The sequence below is a fragment of the Mytilus trossulus genome, chromosome 10 (assembly GCF_036588685.1).
Source record: "Mytilus trossulus isolate FHL-02 chromosome 10, PNRI_Mtr1.1.1.hap1, whole genome shotgun sequence".
Classification (NCBI taxonomy): Eukaryota; Metazoa; Mollusca; class Bivalvia; order Mytilida; family Mytilidae; genus Mytilus; species Mytilus trossulus.
In genome coordinates this window covers 17,927,993-17,952,260 of record NC_086382.1, presented here as the reverse complement: position 1 = coordinate 17,952,260, position 24,268 = coordinate 17,927,993, and the positions used below count along the sequence as shown (strand labels likewise).

Below are 24,268 nucleotides of genomic sequence, written 5' to 3'. Positions count from 1 at the left end.
GTCGCATATAAGTAGTTGAAAAATATCAAATGATGATCATTCTACATACAAGATTAGCTGAATAACTAATTTTAAAGATATATGCACTATTATTTCAAATACTTATTAATAATGTATAATGCAATTGAATTACAAGACTTTGTTCTTTCGTGCAAACGTATGATATATTTTTTGTTTTTTTTTCAAACATATTTTATTTAAAAAAATCCTGTACATGACATACACATATAAATACAATGATAAATTTAAGGGATTCGGAAACAAGGTTTCTCTAATATTAATCCGTCTCCCGGTCATAAAGATAAAGGGAAAAAAATGCAAATAAAAAAGTTTCCGTGACTTTGTCAAGACTGTCTCACCATATTACGATACTAATCATGCATGAAAGACGCTTTATCTTGCAATTGAGTGTCTTACTATAGAGATACAGCCCTACATATATCGCTATGATGTATATGTATACTGTACAGATATCGCTATAAAGCTCCGCCCACTGCCGGACTACGTTTGTGTATTGCTGTTGACGAGTCTTGTATGAACCTGCATGACCTCAGAATGTGTATTGCAGTCGCATTCCATTGATGAGCTAGCATTGTTTGACCGTATGCGAATTAACAACCATTGCTTTTATACGGTCTGTTTGTTTTCAAACATTTCTTAATAGCAATAAGAATTAAACAAATTACAGACAAACATGAACAGCATTATTTTCTACGACGACAATCATCGATCTAAACTTGAACGTGTATGATTGTGTAACAAGATTAACCATGACAATTTCACACAGTCACAGGGACAAGTGCCTGTGAAATTTCAGCATGCATCAATATAAAGTTCATTTCAAAATTCTGAAGCGTAGGACAACTTGTACATTTCTGTGTCAAATTGAACAATGTTTTTTTTATTTATTTTTACTGTTGCAATTAGTTTTTTTATGTTAAAATAACTATTTTTTTTTATCACATGAAAAATAGGGAAAACTACCGCTTTACAGTAGCATATATATATCATTGTACTCTCTTTAAATAGCACTGCTTAGCAAATACAGATTCCTTTTTGAAATACATTATGGAGTGTGTGTCCGAGAGAGAACTTCTTTGTGCCCTATCTTTTTTTTTAATTTTTTTTTCGGGAATTTATGACAAATAGCGTTTGACGTCTTAGCCAAACAGTTTTATCATTTTCACATCATTCAATTTAGTGTTTGCTGGTTCATATTCTGGACGGCAATCTTTGCTCCTTTCTAATAAAATCCACATAACAAAAGCCCCAACATCAGCTTTCAACATACATGTACTATGGAGTTAATAATATTTTTATTATCCGCTAAAAAGATTACAAGTTCTACGGCACGAGAAATTCCTCTACGGGAATGTGAGGGGGCGGTGCCAGGCTGATCTGCGTTTAAAGAGACGAATTAATCGGGTCTTCATTTTGATAATTAGGAAAATCTAGCCAATTATACATTATTCAAAGACCATTCGGAATTCATCCTATTAACATGTTTATGATATAATAATTGAATAATAAATTCTCGCTTTGAATTGTTTGAAAAAAATGCTAGGTTTGCATTTGAATAAAAAATAAATCTGTCTCGATATAAAACATCTACTATAGGTCGTTCTACAAAATCCCCTGTTGATCGAAAAAAAATGTAGCTAAGATCAGACCGTGTTGTTTGTTTTTCGTGTGTATACTATAGGGCGTTATACAGGATACCCTGGGCGATACAGAAATCCCTGTTTTTTCAACATTATATATGTACTATATATATCGTTCTATAGGATCCCCTTTTGTTTGTTGTTCATATATATACTATAGAGCGTTCTACAGGATACCCTGAGCGGTACAGAAATCCCTGTTTTTACAACATTATATATGTAAGTATATATCATTCTATAGGATCCCCTTTTGTTTGTTGTTCATATATATACTATAGGGCGTTCTACAGGATACCCTGGGCGGTCTGTTGGATACCCTAGGCGTTCTACAGGATCCCCTGAGCGGTCTAAAGGATGACCTGTTGATAAAAAATGATGACGCTAAGATAGTACTTTCTATATGATCCATTGTTGTTTGTTTTTCGTGTGTTCACTATAGGGCGTTCTACAGGATCACTGGGCGGTCTACAGGATTCCCTGTTATTTCAACAGTATATATCTACTATAGGTCGTTCAATAGGATCCCCTGTTGTTTTTTGTTCATATATATACTAAAGAGCGTTACTATAGGGGGTTCTACAGGGTACCCTGGGCGGTCTACAGAATCCTCTGTAGTTCGAAAATTATGCAGTTAAGATATGACCTTCTATAGGATCCCTGTTGTTTGTTTTTCATGAATATACTATAGGGCGTTCTACAGGATCACTGGGCGGTCTACAGGATTCCCTGGTTTTTCAACAGTATACTAGTATATCTACTATAGGTCGTTCAATAGGATCCCCTGTTGTTTTTTGTTCATATATATACTATAGAGCGTTACTATATGGGGTTCTACAGGGTACCCTGGGCGGTCTACAGGATCCCCTGTTATTCGAAAATAATGCAGCTAAGAAATGACCTTCTATAGGATCCGGTGATGATTGTTTTTCGTGTGTATTGTATAGTGCGTTCTACAGGATCCCTGGGCGGTCTACAGGATCCCCTGGTTTTTTTTTTGTTCATGTATATACTAAAAAATGTTCTACAGGATACCCTAAGCGGTCTACAGGGTCCCCTGTAGTTTGAAAATTATGCAGCTCACATAGGACCTTCTTTAGAATCCCTGTTGTTTGTTTTTCATCCCTGAGCGGTCTACAGGATCCCCTGTTGATCGAAAATAATGTATTTAAGATAGGACCTTCTATAGGATCCGGTGTTGTATGTTTTTTGTGTGTATACTATAGGGCGTTCTACAGGATACCCTGAACGGTACAGGAATCCCTGTTTTTTTAACATTATATATGTACTATAGATCGTTCTATAGGATCCTTTTTTGTTTGTTTTTCATATATATACTATAGAGCGTTCTACAGGATACCCTAGGCGGTACAGAAATCCCTGTTTTATACAACATTATATATGTACTATAGATCGTTCTATATGATCCCCTTTTGTTTGTTGTTCATATATATACTATAGGACGTTATACAGGATACCCTGGGCGGTCTACAGGATACCTTGGGCGTTTTACAGGATCCCCTGAGCGTTCTACAGGATCCCCTGTTGATCGAAAACAATGCAGCTAAGATAGTACCTTGTATATGATCCGGTGTTGCTTGTTTTTCGTGTGTATACTATAGGGCGTTCTACAGGATCCCCTGTTTTTTCAACATTATATAAAATATATCTACTAAAGGTCGTTCTATAGGACCCCCTGTTGTTTGTTGTTCATATATCTATAATACTAAATTTACGAGGTCCAATTTGTCAGCCGTCATCACGTAAAAACGACGAATCAAAGAATTCAACTTTATATTTAACTAATATAGTACAAAGGTGTAGATTAAAAATTACACCACTCCAGGCCCTTTTGTTTTCCATGTAATTAATATTGCCAATAATTAAGAAGTTCCGGGTCGAGTCCGATACCGATACCAATAGTATATTCACCTGTTTCCTATTACCTTATCTGTACGTTCCGCATCTGTCAGGAGCACCACCAAACGGTGTATTTAGGATTAATATGCTATATACACGGGTCATAATAACAGGGTTGACACAACTAAATTGTCAAATTGTTCCCTTCAGTAGTATTTTAATCAGTAAGACTTTCTAAGATAACAAATCTGGAGTAAAAATAAGGTGTAAAGGTACAGTTTTCAATTTGTTAGTTGGCATGCATGACATAAAACAGCGAATCAAAGAATTCAACTTTATTTATAACTAATCTATGACAATGCTGTTGATTAAAAAATACTCCACTCCAGGACCTTTTGTTTTCCAAATAGTTAATATTACCAATAATTGATAAGTTCCAATTCGACGGGTTCAAACAGAAAGATTTGAAAGCAGAGCAAACTGTGTATCTTATAATCGGCATGACTTTATCAGATGACAATACTTATACTAAAATAAAGCTTGCGCATAGTTATATACTTTAATTCATTCACGGACCCGCGATATCACAGGTGTGTTCTTGTATATATATATACAACTCGGCTTAACATCAACCCAACAATGTTAGATCTGTAAATTTGCTTTTGCAAATTTTTGGTTCTTCCCTCGCCGGGATTCGAACCCATGCTACTGTGATATCGTGACACCAGATCGCCTGCACTGCAGCCGTCCCGCTAGACCACACGACCACCTGGGCTCTCAAAAAAGAGCTTTCGCTGGCCATGTGTTACCTTTCCATGTCAGATTTAATCTAGCGGCGTACTACAGTACATGATATATAAGGCATGAAGATGTTATTGTTACAGAGAGAAAAAATGACATTTTAGCACCAAAATAAAACACAATTTAGGGCCAGATTTTTAACCCATTCAAGAGAAAATTAAATTTGTCAATGCCCATTTTAGAGAAACATTTTTAACCCATTCTAACAAATAATATTTAAACAAGAATGTGTCCCCAGTACACGGATGCCACATCTGCACTATCATTTTCTTTGTTCAGTGGACCGTGAAAATGGGATAAAATTTGAAATTTGGCTTTAAAAGTAGAAAGATCATATCATAGGGAACATGTTTCCTAAGTTTCAAGTGGATTGGACTTCAACTTCATCAAGAACTACCTCGACCAAAAACTTTAACCTGAAGCGGGACTAACGGACGCACAAACCTGAAAACATACTGTTCTTAAATGGGGCATAAAAATAAAATAAAAAAGGTTTAATAAACTCAAGACAGCACAATATCAAATATACCATGTTCATTAAAAAATACAGCACTGATGAAATCAAATGTTAAAAGTCCGTTCTAGTCGAATATATATCCCAGATAAAATACAGCACAAAAAGTCTAAAAGGTTGAATCAATTGTTAAAAGTAAGTTCTAGTCTAGAATTTATGTCTTAGAGAACGTAATTTTAAAGGGCTCTGGATATACCTCCTGTACAGTACTGTACATAGAATTGCATTAGGAACGGTTCTTTCTCTTTATCTTGTCTAGATTGTGGTGCAAATTCGTCTTTTATCATTTGTTCCTTTATATATGTTGTTGTTTGCAATTTGATAATTATCAAGAAAGCGCGAATAGCTGGGTGATAACTATAAAATTGCTTATTATACATGGCATGGAATGACTCTGTTCCTTCAATTGTTTGCTAAGAATTACACGAAATTTCTACCCAAAGCTTCAGTGGGAACCTAGGATCTTCAGCTACCGGTACATAGTATCCGGTCATATAATCAGCGAATTTGACACATCTCTTATGTGTTTCCATGATGAACATATAAACAGCTTATAACATTAAAGGTCATTAAACCAGTATAAATTACTGTTTATGGTTATATTGAGGCGAGTATTATTCAACCAGGTCAGTTTTCACTAAAATAGGCTAATGAAACATGTGAACGAATTAATTCTGCTCTAAAATAGGCACTAATGTTGACACTAAAATGTCCTGTAGTTTAAAAATTTTCGCTAAAAATGTCCTGCGCCCAACATCATTAGTGGTACATTTGTAGTTAAATGGTATTTGTTATGCTATTGTATAAGTTAACATACGTATTTATTTAAGTTTGTGATTAGATCAGTTTAAGATCATAGGCAGATCCAGGGGGCCTTAGCCCCCCTTTTTGTGGGAAAAATTTGGTTGCTTATATAGGAATTCACTGAAGCATGACTGGCGTGGGTCCCCCTTATGTCAGTCAGCGCCCCTCTTTTATGAAAAGTTCTGTATCCGCCATTATAGATTTACTGCTAATGATCAATGTTATTTGGTTTTTAAATTTATTGTCATTTGTATCATTTTGCAAAATCTGTTTCAGTTCATTCGCACATTATTTTCTAAATTCCGTTTGTAAACAGTGTGGGGTTATTGAATATAAAACAAACAAGTCAAAACGTTTTGATGATGAAGATTTTAATTTTTAATATTAAAAAAGGATTTTCTAATATTAGAAAATGATTTCTTAATATTAAAAAATGATTTTCTAATATTAAAAAATGAATTTCTAATATTAAAAAATGAATTTCTAATATTAGAAAATGAATTTCTAATATTAAAAAATGATTTTCTAATATTAATAAATGATTTTTTAATATTAGAAATTCATTTTTTAATATTAAGAAATCATTTTTAATAGTAGAAAATCATTTTTTAATATTAATAAATAGACTTTTTCTTTTTTTATATTAGAAAATTATTTTTTAATATTAGAAAATGATTTTCTAATATTAGAAAATAGCTCTTTTTGTCCACTTTGGCTTGCCATATAGATAACCTTAGCCGTATTTGGCACAACTTTTTGGAATTTTGGATCCTCAATGCTCTTCAACTTTGTACTTGTTTGGCGTTATAAAAATTTTGATATGAGCGTCACTGATGAGTCTTATGTAGACGAAACGCGCATCTTTGATAACTAATATGACCTTCACCTGTCTCAAAACACCAAGCAATTTGATTGGTTGTCTGCTGAAACTATTAAATTCCCTTTCCAAAAATATGATATCAATGATAATCAAGCTTTGCAAATTTCAGGCATGGTGATGGCTACTTCCTCCGTTTGTTTTTATCTAGTTTTACCGGAAAGTAACGATAAGTCTAGAAACATTTCGAAAATATTTCACGCTTGTGTTTGCATATTTGGAAACGCCCTCACATTACAGTCATTCGAACCGATTGAATCCAGACTCTACATATGCATATGGAGCGTCTGGATTATCGAGACTATATACTTAGTACACTACAATACAATGGCAATCTCCGTACAGCGCTCGTTTCCTTTCCGTATACTACAAATACAATGACCTCTGCCGTACGTTGATTTTAAGCCCCGCCTCTTTATGCAAAGTATGTACTATCCAAGCCTCTAAAAAGATATAATTACTAAAAAAAAAATGAGCTTCAAAACATTAAATAAATATAAGGTTATAATTAAAGGTATTTTTTTTTATCAATGTTGCATTATAATAAAGATACATGGAAATGCGCATAAAAAAGTTGTATGTGTGCTTTGAGAGTAAGGGACTTTGTCGTCTGCAATCATCCATGAAAATGTAAACAGAAAACAAACGTATCATGAAAATCTGTTCGGCCTGTAAAGGAGTGAAGGCATGGAGATACATAAACATATCTGGAGATGAAGAAGTGTTTTACAAAAAATTCTGTTCCTTATTTTGTGTTGATCAAGTCCAAGAGAATGTCATCCTTTGCTACAATTGTAGATCATTTATGACAAGGGTCAACACTTTTGTAGTAAAGAGAAGGTATAAATGTACAAAATACAGAGAAAATTATGAGACACAATCTCCTTCAAAATCAATATTAAATTGCAACACAAAATAGCATCCTCAGGTCACAGTTGTGGCCTACTAATTTTACTCTCAAAAAGTCTTATACTGACAATAACAATTTTTCAATTTCAATTACAGTAACAACGGTAGATACCTCAAAAGTGAAAACCATAAAAAGAGGCAACACACAAAACAAAATGATATATATATATATATATATATATATGAATAGTAAAATCAAGGACGTTGTTAGTTATACGTCCTTGGTAAAATGAAATTATATCATATTTAGGGACAGGTACCTTTAAAAAAGTTTTGTGATTAACTGAACTTTCGAAATATCAAAGCTATCGGATCCCCTTTCATTTGTAAGATTTATAATGTTTTGAATTATATTTATCAGGGTGGGGGCCACCACAAAATCAGGAACTATTCATCAAATTACATACCTGCCAAGTTTTCAAAATGCCCATGGGGGTTTGCGTGCAAGATGGCTGCCATACTCCTTAAAAAACTTCAACAACATAATTGCTCTATAAAAATTTCAATTTGGGAGTCTCCATGGGGGAAATCCCCCGCAAATAGTGACAGTTGGCAGGTATGATTAATTAGTAACAATCTCTCATTTGAGTTATTATTTGATAGTGCAAAAAAGTAAATTTTCTTCCTATGAGCCTTTTCACTTAAAATGGCACAAATGTCCCAAAAAAAGAAACATATTCAACTGCTTCTAATGTCTAAAGAACTTATAATATTTCTATATAATATGAGAAATTTAAAAGCTATTTGTCTTGAAAATTGCCATGTTTTAAAAGTGTTCATAGGCTTGTATCTTCTCATTATATTAACATATAAGATAGGTCTATAGGCTCTATTCATCTTATAAAAAAACGCTTAATTTTTTTAAAATGTCAGAATTTGTGTCATGTGTGTCATATTAAGATAAAAGATTTTTTTTTTATCTAGCTACCAATGCAGTCTTCACAACAAACTCTTAAATCTACAGGCCCTGGGCTCATTTTTTTTAAGTTAGATTCTGTTGGCCTGTAGATATAATTTTTAGAGGCCCAGGAGCAATTTTATCAGCCTGGGCTGCCTTGGCTGCCATTCAGCACCAAGACTGGCCAATGATAACTCAAATGAGGGATTGCTACTCATTTGGGGAACAGTTCCCTATTTTGCCACTTCCCCCACCCTGATTAACTTCACCAACAGTACCTTAAAAGGAGTGAGGTTGTGTGTTAGTTAATCCCCATTAAAATTTGACAAATTGTCACCAACTTGTTAATTAAAAACAATGAAAATGCAGATATGACAGGGTGTATTTTTACATGCCCTTTCATATCAGTCCCAGAGTTTTAGCTTACATTCTTATTCAGGTACTATATATAAAGCATTAGTTAATCAATTCAATTTAATTTAAAGCTAACACTTTATACTTTTAGCATGTGACACAACATAACAAATTTTTTTTTTTTTATATAATATGTGTGATAATTTTGTTGTATTTTCAATTTCAAATTTAAATCTGTGGTCGTCCCACATGAAGATATTTTAATGTCCATATTGAGCTTTAAATTCTACAAACAGATTGAAATTTACGGTAATTTATTTAGAGAGTAGATAATTTAATTGATCTATTGAATACATGAATAGAATTTATGCCCTTCTTTAATCACATTTCTTTATCCATATGAAATATATATGTATGTAATATGTTTTTTTTTTTTTTTTTAAACTTTATGTCTAAATATAGATCTCCGGCATCTTTACAGGAAGTCCAAGACAATGGGGATGTATACAATGCATAAGAACTTACGGTGTGTAAGTATAAATTATTCTGATACATGCATTTATCTCTAAATGATTTATAATCATATACACTTTGAAATTTTCCTATAAGTAAATATAAGAAGATGTGGTATGAGATCTAATGTGATAACTCTCAATCCAAGTTACAATTTGTAAAAGTTAACTATTATAGGTCAAAATACGCCCTTCAACGGGGATCCTTTGCTCACACCACACAGCAAACTGTAAAGGGCCCCAAAAATGACTTGTGAAAAAATATTCAAACAGGAAACCAACATACATTTATGTACCACATGAACAAACAGCAACCAAGCTCCTGACTTCAGAGCCATGTTAATCTATCCTCTAAGTGTGTACATTACTTTGACAACCTATTAGGGGGACTTACTTATTCAACCTTGCTTTTATAGATAGAATCATATTCAAAACAGTGTGGTCCTGGCCATTGATTGACGACCTTAATTTTCCCATTGACTGGGACAGATGAGGTGAATGTTTGTCGGTAACAATCACTGCTCACTATGTACTTGTAAAAGATACTGAATCTGTGGGGTCACCAAAGGTTCTCAACACCTAAAAAAAGCAATTTGAAAAACGAATCCGGAATAATACGATGTGTTGATTTATATCAATAATATAAATCAAAACATAAAGGTTATTCCTGAATAATTTTTCGAATTATTTTATTATTAAAGGCGTAAAGAACCTTTGGTGACCCCACAGTTTAATTAAGAAGTGAGCAATGGTCGTTACAGACAAACGTTCACCTAATCTGTCCCAGTCAATGGAATAATTTAGGTCGTCAATCAATGGCAAGGACCACACTGTTTTGAATATGATTCTTTTTTGCTTGATTCGAATGGATTACAATGGAGTATTCATGTAATTTTAATAATATGTTTTTATATATTCAATATTTATTAGTTATTATTTGATTTATAAGTTTTTGAGTCTGAATTAATAGTATTTTCAAATAGTCTTAATATATCAAAACACAGATTACCAAGTACCTCTCTACAAGAGCTTAACACAAAGGATCCAGTGAATAGAACATCTGGAGTAAAAAGATCATTTTGCAGGTAAAAAATATGTGTCATACATGTATTAGTTATTATTGCATAGCAATATAATATTTCCCACAGAAAGTTACCAAAAAGTCAGCTTGCAATAAATTCTTATATTGCATGACGTCACCAACAACAAAATCTAAGTTTAAAACAATTTTCACTTTCAAATACTATATGGCTATACAATAAACATGATAAAAGGCTAGAAACTCCCAAACTTGTGCAATAACAAATTCTACTCAGGACCAAATTCCCAAAAAATCATGCAATAACCCTATATTATTATACTGAAGCCTAGAAATTATAGTGTAAGAATTTGAAAGTTGAAATTAATTTCTTTGGCATATAAAAACCAATATGTTTCAGTATGGTTAGAAAATTATGTTTTTTTGTCAGATATGCCCACCTACTTATCAAGATCATTTGCATGTATTATTGGTGTTTTTGTTTGCCAAAAAAAAATTGGACCATAATATTATGTTACAGTCTTAAACAGAGATAAATATATAAAAGCAAGAATTTTGGAATGTTGACTTCTATTTTATATGTATGATATATTAATTCCAACTTTTCATGAAACACCCTTTCCGCTTTAAAAGAACACTTGACCTTATATCTAATTTGTACATTACAGTGACCATGCATATTGCACTAGTACTTGCAATTCATTTAATGAACAAGTGCCTGATATAGAAACTGCTCTGGATAGTGATTGATAATATCGATTCAGCTGATGACAGATAATGGTGTAAAAAGTGTGCTTGATGCTGTCAAAGGGGCCAACTTGACACCATCTATAAGATATGACTTTCAGTCAATTTTGAAATCTTTGACCTCCCTAAAATTAATATATTTCTAGAAATACTCAAAGAGATGAAAGAACGGTATTTATGCATAGGCAATGAAAATGATTTAAAACCCATGTACATTAATCTTTCTTCATATACTTTGTATATTATAGCCAACAAGAGAAATGAAATAAAAAAGATTGAAAATAAACTAAATTATAGCAAATGGGCAAACAGTAATGTTTTAACTCTGTCTGTTAGATGAACTTCAGTTTGGAATACTTGTATTAAAAACTGCTCCATTAAAAGATTTCAGAATTCATTGCAAAGCAATTATAGGTAAAAGATCTAATTTGAGTCTGATCCAATTGCATTTGATAGAGTTATTTAGTGTAGTGATACGAAGTAAGTACGGAACGGATGTGAGCTCTGCGTCGGAGACTGCAGAATTATCTGCAGGATAAAGACAATTATTTCTTATGCAGCAAAAATACTGCAATCTGATTGGGTGACTACCCTGGCGTAAATAACACCATACCCTGGTTCACGCGGGGATGAATAAAATTTTAATAAAAACATGAAATTTTGCCCCAAAAAATTTAAAATATAAAATTTTGCCAAATAAGAAAAAATAAAAAAATAAGAAAATAAATAATAATAAGAAAATGCTAAAAAAAATAATAAAAAAACACAAAAATTTCCTGAATTTTTCCAAAAAATAAAGTAAAAAAGTATATGACAATGTGCAGCAACATGGACATAGAAAAAAAATTACGCTGGAAATTTTTCATTACCATTTTTACAATTTTACATCCTGGTTTCAAAATGAGTAAAGAAATAAATTCGTTATCTTGGCTGCGCCTCAGGGTGAATGAATTTTCAACAACGGTGTAAAATTCTGTACACCCCTGATTACACCAAGATAACTAATATAACCGTGTAGTGTCTTTAATATCAGCTGTATTTGTACTCGACTCGAAACAGGAGTAATAGCGTGCTAAAGCTTGCATTTCACCTGTTTCTTAGCCTCGTACAAATACAGCTGATATTTATAGACACTAAACAGTTATTGTCTATTTCTACGGAGCCAGGCTAGGGACATACAAAGAAAAAAATATATATTGATCGCACAAAATAATATATTGTGCGCACAACTTAAATATATTGTGCGCACAACTTAAATATATTGTGCGCACAACTTAAATATATTGTGCGCACAAAATAATATCTTGTGCACACAACATAATATACTGTGCGCACGACATAGTATAATGTGCGCACAAAATAAGTAGGATCAGATAACTGCATGTTGCTCCACACGTTTGAAGAATAAAGCTCAAGCTGACATTACCATGTGTTCAAGAAGACTAATTTGAAAGAGGTTATCAAAATGGTTTATGTATGTAAGGTAAGCTTCTTTTTTTATTCAAAACAATAAAATGTATTCTATATAGTGGTTTTCGGAAATGGGAAAGGGTGGTGGTACTTTCTTTTTTGAAATGGTATCTTATCGGGGCCTTTTATAGCTGACTATATGCGGTATGGGCTTTGCTCATTGTTGAAGGCCGTACGGTGACCTTTACTTGTTAATGTTTGTGTCATTTTGGTCTTTTGTGGATAGTTGTCTCATTGGCAATCATACCACATCTTCTTTTTTATATACGGGTCATGATTTTATATTTTATATTAGAATCACGTTATAGAATTGCATTGGGTTTGATACCTAATTTGAGATTTTGCTATTTAGACTATATGAATGGTTCCGGCACTTGTTGTAATTTTTTTGATTTTTTTTTTCTGCAGTACGGAGGGGTCCTGATCCCGAAATCTCGGGCTGAAAAACATGAAATCCTAAAGTCCCGAATCTAAAGAAATTTAGATCCCGACATCCCGAAATTCGAAAAAAAGAATTCCCGGATCCCCCTAATCAATCCCGAAATCTTGAGCTTAAGGTGGCTCACCCCAATAGTGACCCCCGGTAGATTTTTTTTATTTTCACATATAAAGAGTTCTGGAGTTTTTAGATGAAAATGTTAGATGTGCCTGTCAAGTATTAAGTCTGTTAGAAAATTGGCATGGTCAAATTTGTTAAGAGATTTATAACAGAAACAAACTGAAATAAAACGCCAAACGGATAGCTTGAAAATGAACCCGCCCCGATGCCTTTAAAGCATACTATACGGGTTGTACCTGTCCGTTATGAAAGCTGTACGATGACATGCAGTTGTTTACATCGCTATCATTTGTTTACAGTTAATCATTGCGTCATTGGCAAAACATTTTCAAAAATAAATTTCCAAGACATCATTTAATTCAACCGGTATTTAAGTGAATTCAAAATATGGTATGAACGGGCCCAAGGGGCGACCGTGTAAGATGAGAATGCGTTTTTGGAGCGAAGCGGCACCGTCGACGTCATACATGTGACTTTGTCAGTATTTATATATTCTTTTTTTTTCAAATGTTATGCTTAAATCATGTATATTTCTCTCCTTTTAGACTTTTATGCGAAAAATGAAGAAACCACTCTGAATTTCAGACCGTTCGTATTTCCTGTTTTGAAGAACGTTTTGTCACTTGTTTACATCGTCAAGGGTGCTTTCATACACGCCCGCGTTCCAAGGTCGTCAAAGATATTTTTGAGAAGACCCCTGAAAGCGACCGTTTCCAAGGCACTCGTCGTAAGAAACATTCGTTAAAATATGCGCATTGTTAAAGGGCCGAGCCACCTTAAAAAACGAACCTGATCCCGACGTCCCGGCGAAAACGGTCTTCCCTCCTTTTTCCCTCAATAAAGTGGCATTTTTAGTGTGTGTAAAATCATGGATTTAACAATATTGTTAGAAAATATTATAGTATAAATGAATTGGTGCCTTGCCGAGGGCGAGGGCCATTATAGACATCCGAGGCCATTATTACCCTGAGACCGAGGACATAAACAGGGCCATTTTAATAACCACGGGGGGGGGGGGGGGGGGGTGGTCAACTTCGATTTTTTTTTGGTAGGTGTGTGCCATTTTTGCCTCAAAAACGTACCCATTTTAATATAACATTCACTGAAATTCAGTACCTACTATAGTTATATAAATATTTAAGAAAGAATGACCCATATTTATATACAATATTTAAAATATGACCCATGCTTATATAAGCACTAACTCGGTGGGAATTTGTTAGAATGGCAACCCTTTTGGGATTCGATTAGTGCTGCCGTACACGATAACCTGTCTTTAAACGATGTACAGAAATTTAATTACTTGAAATCTCAACTGTTCAGAGATGCCACCTAATGCATAGCAGGTCTACAAGTAACTAACACAAATATCTGACAAGCATTACATGTACTCAGACAGAGATTTGGTCAACCACATAAGATAGTACAAACATACATGCAGAGTTTAATCAGCCTTCCTAGTCCAACGTCAAATAATACACATTTGAAAAAATTCTACGACAGCATGGAAAACTACATCCGTGGCCTTGAAAGTATAAAGGGAGTCTCACACGTCGTTCGGAAGCCTTTTAGTGCCCATAATATTAAATAAACTACCTGGGAATATACGAGAAAACATGGTACGTGCCCACGGAGGCGACAACTGGAACTTGCCGTCGTTACGGCAAACTATTCAACATGAGATAACAATTAAGGAAGCGGGTCAGTCGGTAAACGGTGATGATATAGAGCCAAATTACACACCCACCTCAGCATTCTTTATGGGTACAAATCGCAACTACGCAAATCAGAAAGGGAAAAGAGACATAACCAAGAAGCCGTGCATCTTTTGTCAAGGAGTTCACGCCCCATTAGCTTGTAAAACTGTTACGGAAATTGAAGCTCGAAAACTCATTGTTAAGGCGAAACAGGCATGTTTCAATTGCTAAGGAAATCACAGAGTTGCCGATTGCAAATCCAATAAAACCTGAAAAAACTGTAACAAACGACACCATACTAGCATTTGTTCAAAGAATGAAACACACTTGTTTACCAAGTCTAAAGATAGCATCTATACTATTAAACGAGAAGACCTCATTTTGGGTGTCGCTTCTCTTCTTTCCACAATAAATTAATCATCATGCCTCTGTGTCCTATAGGTACAGTGCATAATCGCATTTGTCATCCATTCATATGATTATTCAGATTGAATTATTTTGGGTGAAAAACGAGAAAAAAGAAGTCCGGATATGTTTCCGTCATTGGGTGAAATTTTAAGTCAGATTAGACTTCCGGTTTGCGTTTTTCTGTATACTTTGAACATACATTAATACTACGAATACAGTGTATTTTCTGTCTTATATCCGTCATTGGACGAAATTTAAGTCAGATTAAGACCTCCGGTTTGCGTTTTTCTTTTTACTTTGAAACAAATACATATACTACGAATAAAGTGTATTTTCTGTCTGATATCATGATTTTCAAGTTTACCACGGCAGTAACAGGGTTTATTTAATAGAGAGGGTTTGAATAATATATCAATGACCGCTGTGGATCAATTATTAAACTGAGAATTGACTGTAAAAAGAAAATACACATTCAAGACGTCTGGAACGGATGGTTTTAAGATCGAAATTTCAGGATTGACCATTTCGGGATACGGGATTTCTTTTTTCGAATTTCGGGATGTCGAGATATGTAATTTGTATAATACATTCAGATCCTCGAAATTTCATGTTTTTAAGCCCGGGATATTGGGATCACGGCCCCTCCGCAGTGGCGGATCCAGAAATTTTCATATGCAAGGGCCCATTGACTGCCTAAGAGGGGCCCGCTCCGGTCATGCTTCAGTGATTCCCTATACAAGCAACCAATTATTTTCCAGAAAAGGGGGGGGGGGGCGGGCACCCAAAATCCGCCTCTGCCCCGACCCCCCTTTTAATGAATGTTCATAATATACAGATAAGCGCTAAAATTATTCATGTGTCATCAAAATTAATAGAGAACAAACAACAACAAAAAAAAAAGGATTTTTGTTTGTGGAAAAAGGAGGAGCCGGGCTAGAAAAACAATTATCCTGTCCCAAATTACCTATGACTTTTGATACCTTTTCTGAAATTCTAAAGTCACTAAATGTTTTCCCAAAAAAAGAAGATGTGGTATGAATGCCAACGAGACAGCTCTCCACAAGAGACCAAAATGACATCGACATTAAGATTTAAAGGTCAACTTACGGCCTTCAACAATAAGCAAAAGCCGATACTGCATAGTCTGATATAAAAGGCCCCGAAATGAAAATAATTCAAATGAGAAAACAGCCTTATTTATGTTCAAAAAATGAACGAAAAATAAATATCACTGAACCACTGAATTACAGGCTCCTGACTGGAATGTTCATAATACATGTACACTAAATCTATGTTCATAATGAAATTAATAGAAAACAAAAAAGTGGAATTTTGGAAATAAAGAAAGAGGGTTAAAAAATATTTTCCTGTCCCCAAGTACCTATGACTTTTGATACTTTTCCTGAAATTCTCAAGTCATTAAATCTTTTACACAATTCTTCCTACAACACTTTACATCCTTTTAAAAACGCTCTGAATGCCCGCGATTTCGCGGGTGTGATCTAGTTACATTAAAACCAGATAACATTATATTTCTTTTAATAAAACCTGATTTGAGAACATTTCAATGAGACAGCAACTCAACAATAAATATGACACACATATATTTAAACCACTCATAAAATAAAAAATAACTCGTAGTAAATAGAATAAGGAAATATTTGGTCCATTACGAGTTATTTTTTAACGAAATGACCGATTATTATAGGATTGCAATGTATACTAAATGTAAATCACAAGTTCTAAAAAGATCGTAAATGAGAGATGCTTTTAAAAGATCGATTCAATTTCGTGCAAGTGTTAACGGGGTCTATTTAACATACTACTGTTTTCCTCATTCATCCATGGCATCTATTATATCAAAATATTCCGTCATATTGCTAGAAACTCAGTCTAAGTATACTCATACAGTTGTCATATCGTGATTATGAATGGAACCTAGTCCGACTTTTTTTTCTCAAATCAACTATTGATTGTTTATGCCCCACCTACGATAGACTAGTAGAGGGGCATTATGTTTTCTGGTTTGTGCGTCCGTTCGTTCGTCCGTCCGTCCGTCTGTCCCGCTTCAGGTTAAAGTTTTTGGTCAAGGTAATTTTTGAAGTTCTTGTTGCTTATGATATGATCTTTCTAATTTTACGACCAAATTTGACTTTTGATCCTAATTTCAAGGCCCACTGAACATAGAAAATGAAAGTACAAGTTTCAGGTTAAAGTTTTTGGTCAAGGTAGTTTTTTTTATGAAGCTGAAGTCCAATCAACTTGAAACTTAGTAAACATGAAGCTTATGACATGATCTTTCTAATTTTAATGCCAAATTAGATTATTTTACCCAATATCACTGTCCATTGAACATGGAAAATGATAGTGTGAGTTGGGCATCCGTGTACTTTGGACACATTCTTTTTTCATATGCATTCCTCTATAATTTTTCCTTCCGACAACTTTTAAACACAGGCAGGATTATGTTGTTTTTTTATATAAAAATTTCGCACCTAGTACATAAAAATTACGCACCTAGTACATAAATATAAAATTTGGCAAATTGGGTCATACTCGGAAGTGGTCAAAACAAAAAGCTACAATGTTAGAAGCGTAAATGTTAACTTCTCTAGATGGACTTTATTTTACACGTATGCGTCGTTGGGTTACTGATTTGTTGGTGCTTATCAGAAATCTGAATATTATATTTGTGTAAAAATGTAATCGCCTTACACAATCAAAATACGTATGTGCAATTTGCCATATCCATATAGGTACGTAAGGTTTCTAATTCTATAGATACATTGAATGTTGATGACATGATTGATGATTTTCGTATTTTCTTAATGATTTGTGGAAATGTAAATACAATTTAAAACCTAGGCTACCAAAGAGATTGTCTCTATAGAACAGAAAAATCCATACACGTAGCAAATTATGGAAATTATTTTTATATTATAATATGATTGGCCAATCCCGAAATCCCGGACTTAAAAATATCGAAATCCCGAGGTCCCGAATTTAAATAAAGTAAAGTTAAAAAGGATTCCCGGATCCCGAGCTTAAACACCCGATCCCGGAGTCCCGTTAAAGGTCATATCCCCCTCCATCTTGTTGTCGAGTATCCAGATTTTTGTTTCATTTCTTGACAGTTGTTAGTTTGCTGTATATATATAGTTGACTCTCTTTTTATTCATATATTTTATCATTAAATTTGCTGTTTTGTTGTTTGTTTCAGATACACTTAATTCACATAATAAAATTTATATATCCAATTCTGGAACATGTCTATTGTATAAAAACAATTTTCATTTTCTTCTCGGAAAATCTACTCAAAACGTTTCCACTCTCTCAATCGGCTCAAAGAGGAATAACTCTCATTAACGTTTCGAGTTCGCGGAAACCACGACGTCATAAAACGCTGACGGCATAGTACTGTTGCGCTGGTATATGCGCATAAACAATAGAGGGATTTGTCTTTAAATACAACACATTGTTGTCTTATTCCTTACACTCACTTCATATGAACCTTGGTAGAGAGTTATACCATCGACAATCATACCTGTAACCACACCTCCTTATTTTTCGATTTCTAAAAGATTGGATATGAGTATGCATTTATTTTTTCCTGCAAAAATAAACTTTTATCCAGAGTTACCGATCTTTGTGTGGATTGCCGCAAAACGTTCTGAGATATAATAATTCTTCCCCATGTGTCCAATTTTAAAAATATAATATAAATTCATATTTATGTATTCTCTCCGTCAAATAGAAGCGTTTGAAAATCACCATAACGCAAAAATAGTTACGTTGCCTATATAATATTATAGTGAACGTCAAATTAGCGATGCTGTGACATTTTGGTAGACCGCCATGGGACCGCTTTATTTTGATGATTTTTACATTACTCTTTCCTTTATAGTTAAAAATATCAAAATTTTCATTAGCAAAGGAACTGACATTATGGTGATATTTTCGAAAAACTAATCTTGTTTTTGCTCTTTTCGAAGGTTTTTAACAACCTGTTCTTAATAATAGAAGACACACAATCAACGCATCGTTATCCGATACTTTAATATCGATAAAAATATAATTTAAAGCATAGAATACTTTCTTTTTTATTTGGAATTTATCATACTGGCTTCTTTGCTATCGCTCAGGGTAAAATCTTTGTCATAAAGGGCCATTAAAATTTTAGAAAATTGTAAAACAATTCAAACGAGAAAAACTTTGATTTGTACCAAATTTGGACAGAAGTTTGTTCATGATCATAATAAAGTACTTATCAAGACCGTATTTTATGAGCTCACCTGAACTTTTCTCATCACTTGGCGCCTGTCGTCTGTCGTCGTCTTCGTCCGTAAATTTTTACAAATATCTTCTCCTATAAAACTACTAAGCCAAATTCTACGAAACTTGGCCTAAATCACTCTTAGTGAATTTAGTTTCAAAAATGTATCCAATAACCCCTACCAGTAACCAAGATAGTCGTCATGGTTAAAATAGAACTTGAGGGGTAAAGTCGGTTTGACTTATATCTCTATTTTGGTTATTCACCTGAAAACTGATTTAAATAATGATAAGGGGTCTTCAGTAACTTTTGTAAGACTACAATAGAAAAACCTGCTTTAAAGAAAGGTAACTACTAGGCCGAATCAAACAAAACATAGTCTCAATCATAAATAGGGTATCTAATACTATTTATAATGATTTTAAACTTATTTAACAGGATTTCAAAAACCACATAAGATACAGTTGAGCGATACAGGCACTTGAGAGCCACTAGTTTAGGTTAAAAGATAGGAAAAGTAATGTAATTCTATATTTCAAAAATTAAAACACCTTCCTTTATATGATTTTTTTTATTGTAGTGGTCTTTCGGTGTCGTGATGTGGGAATTATTAAGATAAAATTAAAATCTATCTGTGTTGTTTTTGCATTTTTCATTTTGATATCGTTTTTGAGAAACATGTCTTTTGATGTCTAACATTTAAAAAAATATTCAGCATTAACTGTGATCCATTATTATCTGTCTTTCGAAATAGTATTCATAAATTGTTGTTAACATTGAAACATTCATACTTGTGATTGTGCTCTATTAAAAACAAATGTCTATTATCTGAATTAGTAAAATACTTTTCTAAAATAATAACAAAAAATGTGCATAACTTATTTCACCGACAGAAAGTTGTCTCATGCCAATATAATATCAATATATTTTCCCCGGGCGCTTTTTTATTTCTTCCCCGGGCGCTCTTTTTTCACCAGGGCGCTCAAGGGCGCTTTTTAGAAGGACCCCAAATATAGGCTCCAAGATATGTCAGTGTCTCTAGCATATAAATAAAAAGAACGTTATGTTGGAGTTTCTTGTGAATGTACAAATGTTCACTAAAGAATACGAAAAGCGCACCATAGCTAGATAACTTTTACGAAATGTTGTCTATTTGATTGATAGGAAATCGCAATACAAAGATCAGATTTGTTGGGATCAAAATCAGAAACTGTAATCTTTTCATTTATCAGAAATATAATTCAAGCCGATAAGAAATACTTTACAAGAACAAAAATTCATTCTTTTTATTATATCTATACTATCGGGAGTAAAAAAAAAAGAAGCAAATTGATTTTTTATAATAAAACTTGTTGTTGTGGACTTTAACGCCGTTTTCTGGTGGACTTTAGCGAAGGTCATCTTGTTGACTTTAGCTGAAAGTTTGTGGACTTAAGCGGCGTTGTGGACTTTAGCGGTAATTGGTTGTGGACTTTAGCGGTGTTGTGGACTTTAGAGGAATTGTGGACTTTGACGGTGCCACAATGGTACTAGTATATTTTTCATTTAAATGGTATATTTTTTCATTTAAATGCAATATTTTTTTTATTTAAATGCAATATTTTTTTATTCAAATGGTATAATTTTTCATTCAAATTGTATAATTTTTCATCCAAATGGTATAATTTTCATTCAAATGCAATATTGTTTTATTCAATTGGTATAAAATATCATTGGAATGCAATATTTTTTCATGTTTATTGAATTGGTATAACAGTTTTTTTTTGGTTTTTTTTTTATTTATTTGCAATAATTACATCATGGGAATTTCTATGACGCCTTAAGGTCGAATTTGCAACAGCGTTTGTGATTGGTCGTTATTCATTTGGATTTTCTCCCCTTTTTGCCGTGACTTGAGTGACCAAGAATTAAAGAACGAGTCAACCTCAGAATATCGTCTCTCTAACTAAATTTGGCGTTCGTGCGAGTTCGTGCACTGGCAATTAATGCCAATAATGACCAGGTAGAGCAAAACATTGCAAGTGACAAGTAATAATAATTAATTTGACACACAACTTGTTCATGGATAGAAACAGATCCTTGCGTGCATTGTAAAAACATCTCCGATAAAAACCCTTACTGAAGAAACTCCCATACAGTCTACACATTGAAATGGAAAAAAATATACATAGCTAGTCCCCCTCCCCCTCTAAGTCCAGATACATGTTATCATGACGTTCAACTTCTTTTGTGCTACATGTATATTTTTTTTTTTTACTTTTCTTGATCCTCAGAGATGTTGCAGGAGGACAAACATGAACAAAGAATAAAAAGCCTTCCAGGACGTTATAATTATTTGAACTTAGTCACCTCTTTTTTGATACATGAAGACAAAAAATCACCTAATTACTAACAGCAGAACCAGAGACTCCGCGACAAGTAGAGACGAATTCTTTAATTAATAAAGATACTTCAGGATAAATTGAAACCAGTTACTAACCCATGTTACAATAGTCCTATGACATAGGACTTCACTGTATGAGGGGTGAACTTCATATTTAATACTACAAATGTATCTATGATATGTGCTCTCATGTATTATACCGCAAATCATTTTACAGTTAGGATTCGTTGCTGGGCTTTTTTTTACTGTTCTCATCTCCGAATCCCGTAAATAGACTTGTTTCAAGCCACTCAGGAGGTCAATAATTACTATATGCCATTGCTTAAACAAGTATGCAGAGCATATTTCAAAACATATTTTATCTTCAGGACTTTTAAATAATTTACTTTTCATTACTGATTGGGAAAGGAAAGGGGGTGGTATACAAGTTTATTTTGTGATACAGTATATAATATAATTAGGTATCCAACAAATTATATGATTGAACGTTAAGCTGTTATCTAGTCCCGTACAAATAAATAAATATAAAATGGCTCTTATTCAACACAAGTTTAAATTGATTGATAAAAACGAAGATATTGAATGTGATTGCAAATGAGGCAACTATCCACCGGAGTTCAAATATGAAGTGGATGTAAGCAATTATAGACAATCATAACGCCTTCAACAATGACAAAAACTTGATACTGTAAAGTCGTCTATAAAAGGCCCGACATGAAAATGTAAACAATTCAAATGAAAAAACTAACAGCATAATTATACATAAAAAAACAATTAACAAAATATCAAATATGAGTCGAGACATGAACCAACGTCAACCACTAAACCACAGGCTCCTGACCTAGGACAGGTAAATAAAGAATATGGCAGGGTTGATATAGAAACGAAGATGTGGTATGATTGCAAATGAGACAACTTTCCACAAGAGACCAAATGACACAGAAATCAACAGCTATAAGTCACCTTACGGCCTTCGACAGTAAGCTATAAGCATACATCGCATAGTCAGTTATAATAGGCCCCGAAATCGCAAATGTAAAACAATTCAATCGGAAAACTAACGGCCGAATTAATGTACAAAAAAATGAACGAACACAAATATGTATAACCAAGCAACAAACGGCAACCACTGAAATACAGGCTTCTGACTTGGGACAAGCACGTTCATACATAATGACTTTGTGGCGGGGTTAAACATGTCCCTAAACTGGGACAGCGGTGTAACAGTACAACAAGATGTTTGTGAGCACTCAATCCATCCCGAATCTGGGACAGTGGTGTAACAGTACAGAAAAATAGCAACCTGCATAATCAGTTGCAATAAGATTAACTCAAAAGATCGAAACGAGACACACACAAAGAACGAATTTTAAAACAATAGAAAGAGCACCACATAAGAGTATTTTCAATGACTAGAAATTTGCTCAATAACAAGTAGAACTGAAATAAATCTTGTTCTTTCAGATTGAGTTATCAAACAGTACCCAAGCGCGGCAAAGGGTTTAAAAAAACACAAAACAGTCTGAGAAACGTCTAGTTTACGTTGTATATATAGATATAAGAAGATGTTGTATGAGTGCCGATGAGACAACTCTTCATCCAAGTCAAAATTTGTAAATGTAAACCACTAAAGATCAAACAGAAAGCTATGAAGGACCTAAACAATTACTAGTGTAAAACGATTTAAAGTATTAATCTATTAAAAAAAGGTATACTTGCATATATATATCTATATACAATGGAATTTTTTGAAAAGTGGCCCGAACTTTATGACCATCAAAAATTTTGCCAAAGAAATACAAGTTGGGATTCAAGATTATAATAAAACAGCCAGTGCAGGACTCGCACGAACACCAGATTAAGTTAGAGGGGCGATATTCTGAAGCGCTTTTTTAATTATTGGTCACCCATGTTTAGTAAGAAACGGGAGAAATCCAAACAATTATCGACCAACCACAAACGTTGTTGCAAATTTGACATTTAAGACGTCAAAGAAAATTATTGCATATAAATAAAAAATATTATACCAATTGAATAAAAACATTGCATGCAGATGATTTTTTATACCAATTGAATAAAAAATATTGCATTTGAATGAAAATTATACCATTTGAATGAAAAATTATACCATTTGAATGAAAAATTATACCATTTGAATGAAAAATTATACCATTTGAATAAAAAATATTGTATTTAAATGAAAATATATACCATTTAAATGAAAAATTATACCATTTAGATAAAAAATATTGCATCTAAATGAAAAAATATACCATTCAAATGAAAAAATATTGCATTCAAATGAAGAAATATACCAATTAAATATAAAATATTTCATTTAAATGAAAAATATCGAATTTTTGCAACCAATACCATGCCATAATCTAAAGCAAAATTTTGACAATATCTTTTTTACATTTTCCATAGCTTAACGATAGCTGGACTTTCGACTGTCATCATTCAGTTTAAGGTTGAAGTATTTAAGTCATTAATTATTTTCATGCA

The 24,268-nt window shown here is 33.4% G+C and overlaps 1 long non-coding RNA gene across 3 annotated transcripts in view; it reads left to right on the top strand.

The window, feature by feature from the left end:
• The first annotated feature begins 6,889 nt into the window (after nt 1-6,889).
• The window catches only part of LOC134686051 (uncharacterized), a 54,765-nt gene continuing 37,386 nt past the window's right edge, over nt 6,890-24,268 (top strand). For 2 of the 3 annotated variants that reach the window (XR_010101517.1, XR_010101516.1), the window contains exons 1-3: nt 7,131-7,354; nt 9,157-9,205; nt 10,192-10,272. This is a non-coding gene — a long non-coding RNA (uncharacterized LOC134686051). Of the gene's footprint in view, nt 6,939-7,130; nt 7,355-9,156; nt 9,206-10,191; nt 10,273-24,268 lie in introns of those variants that run through there. The other variant, XR_010101518.1, reaches the window with a different exon arrangement.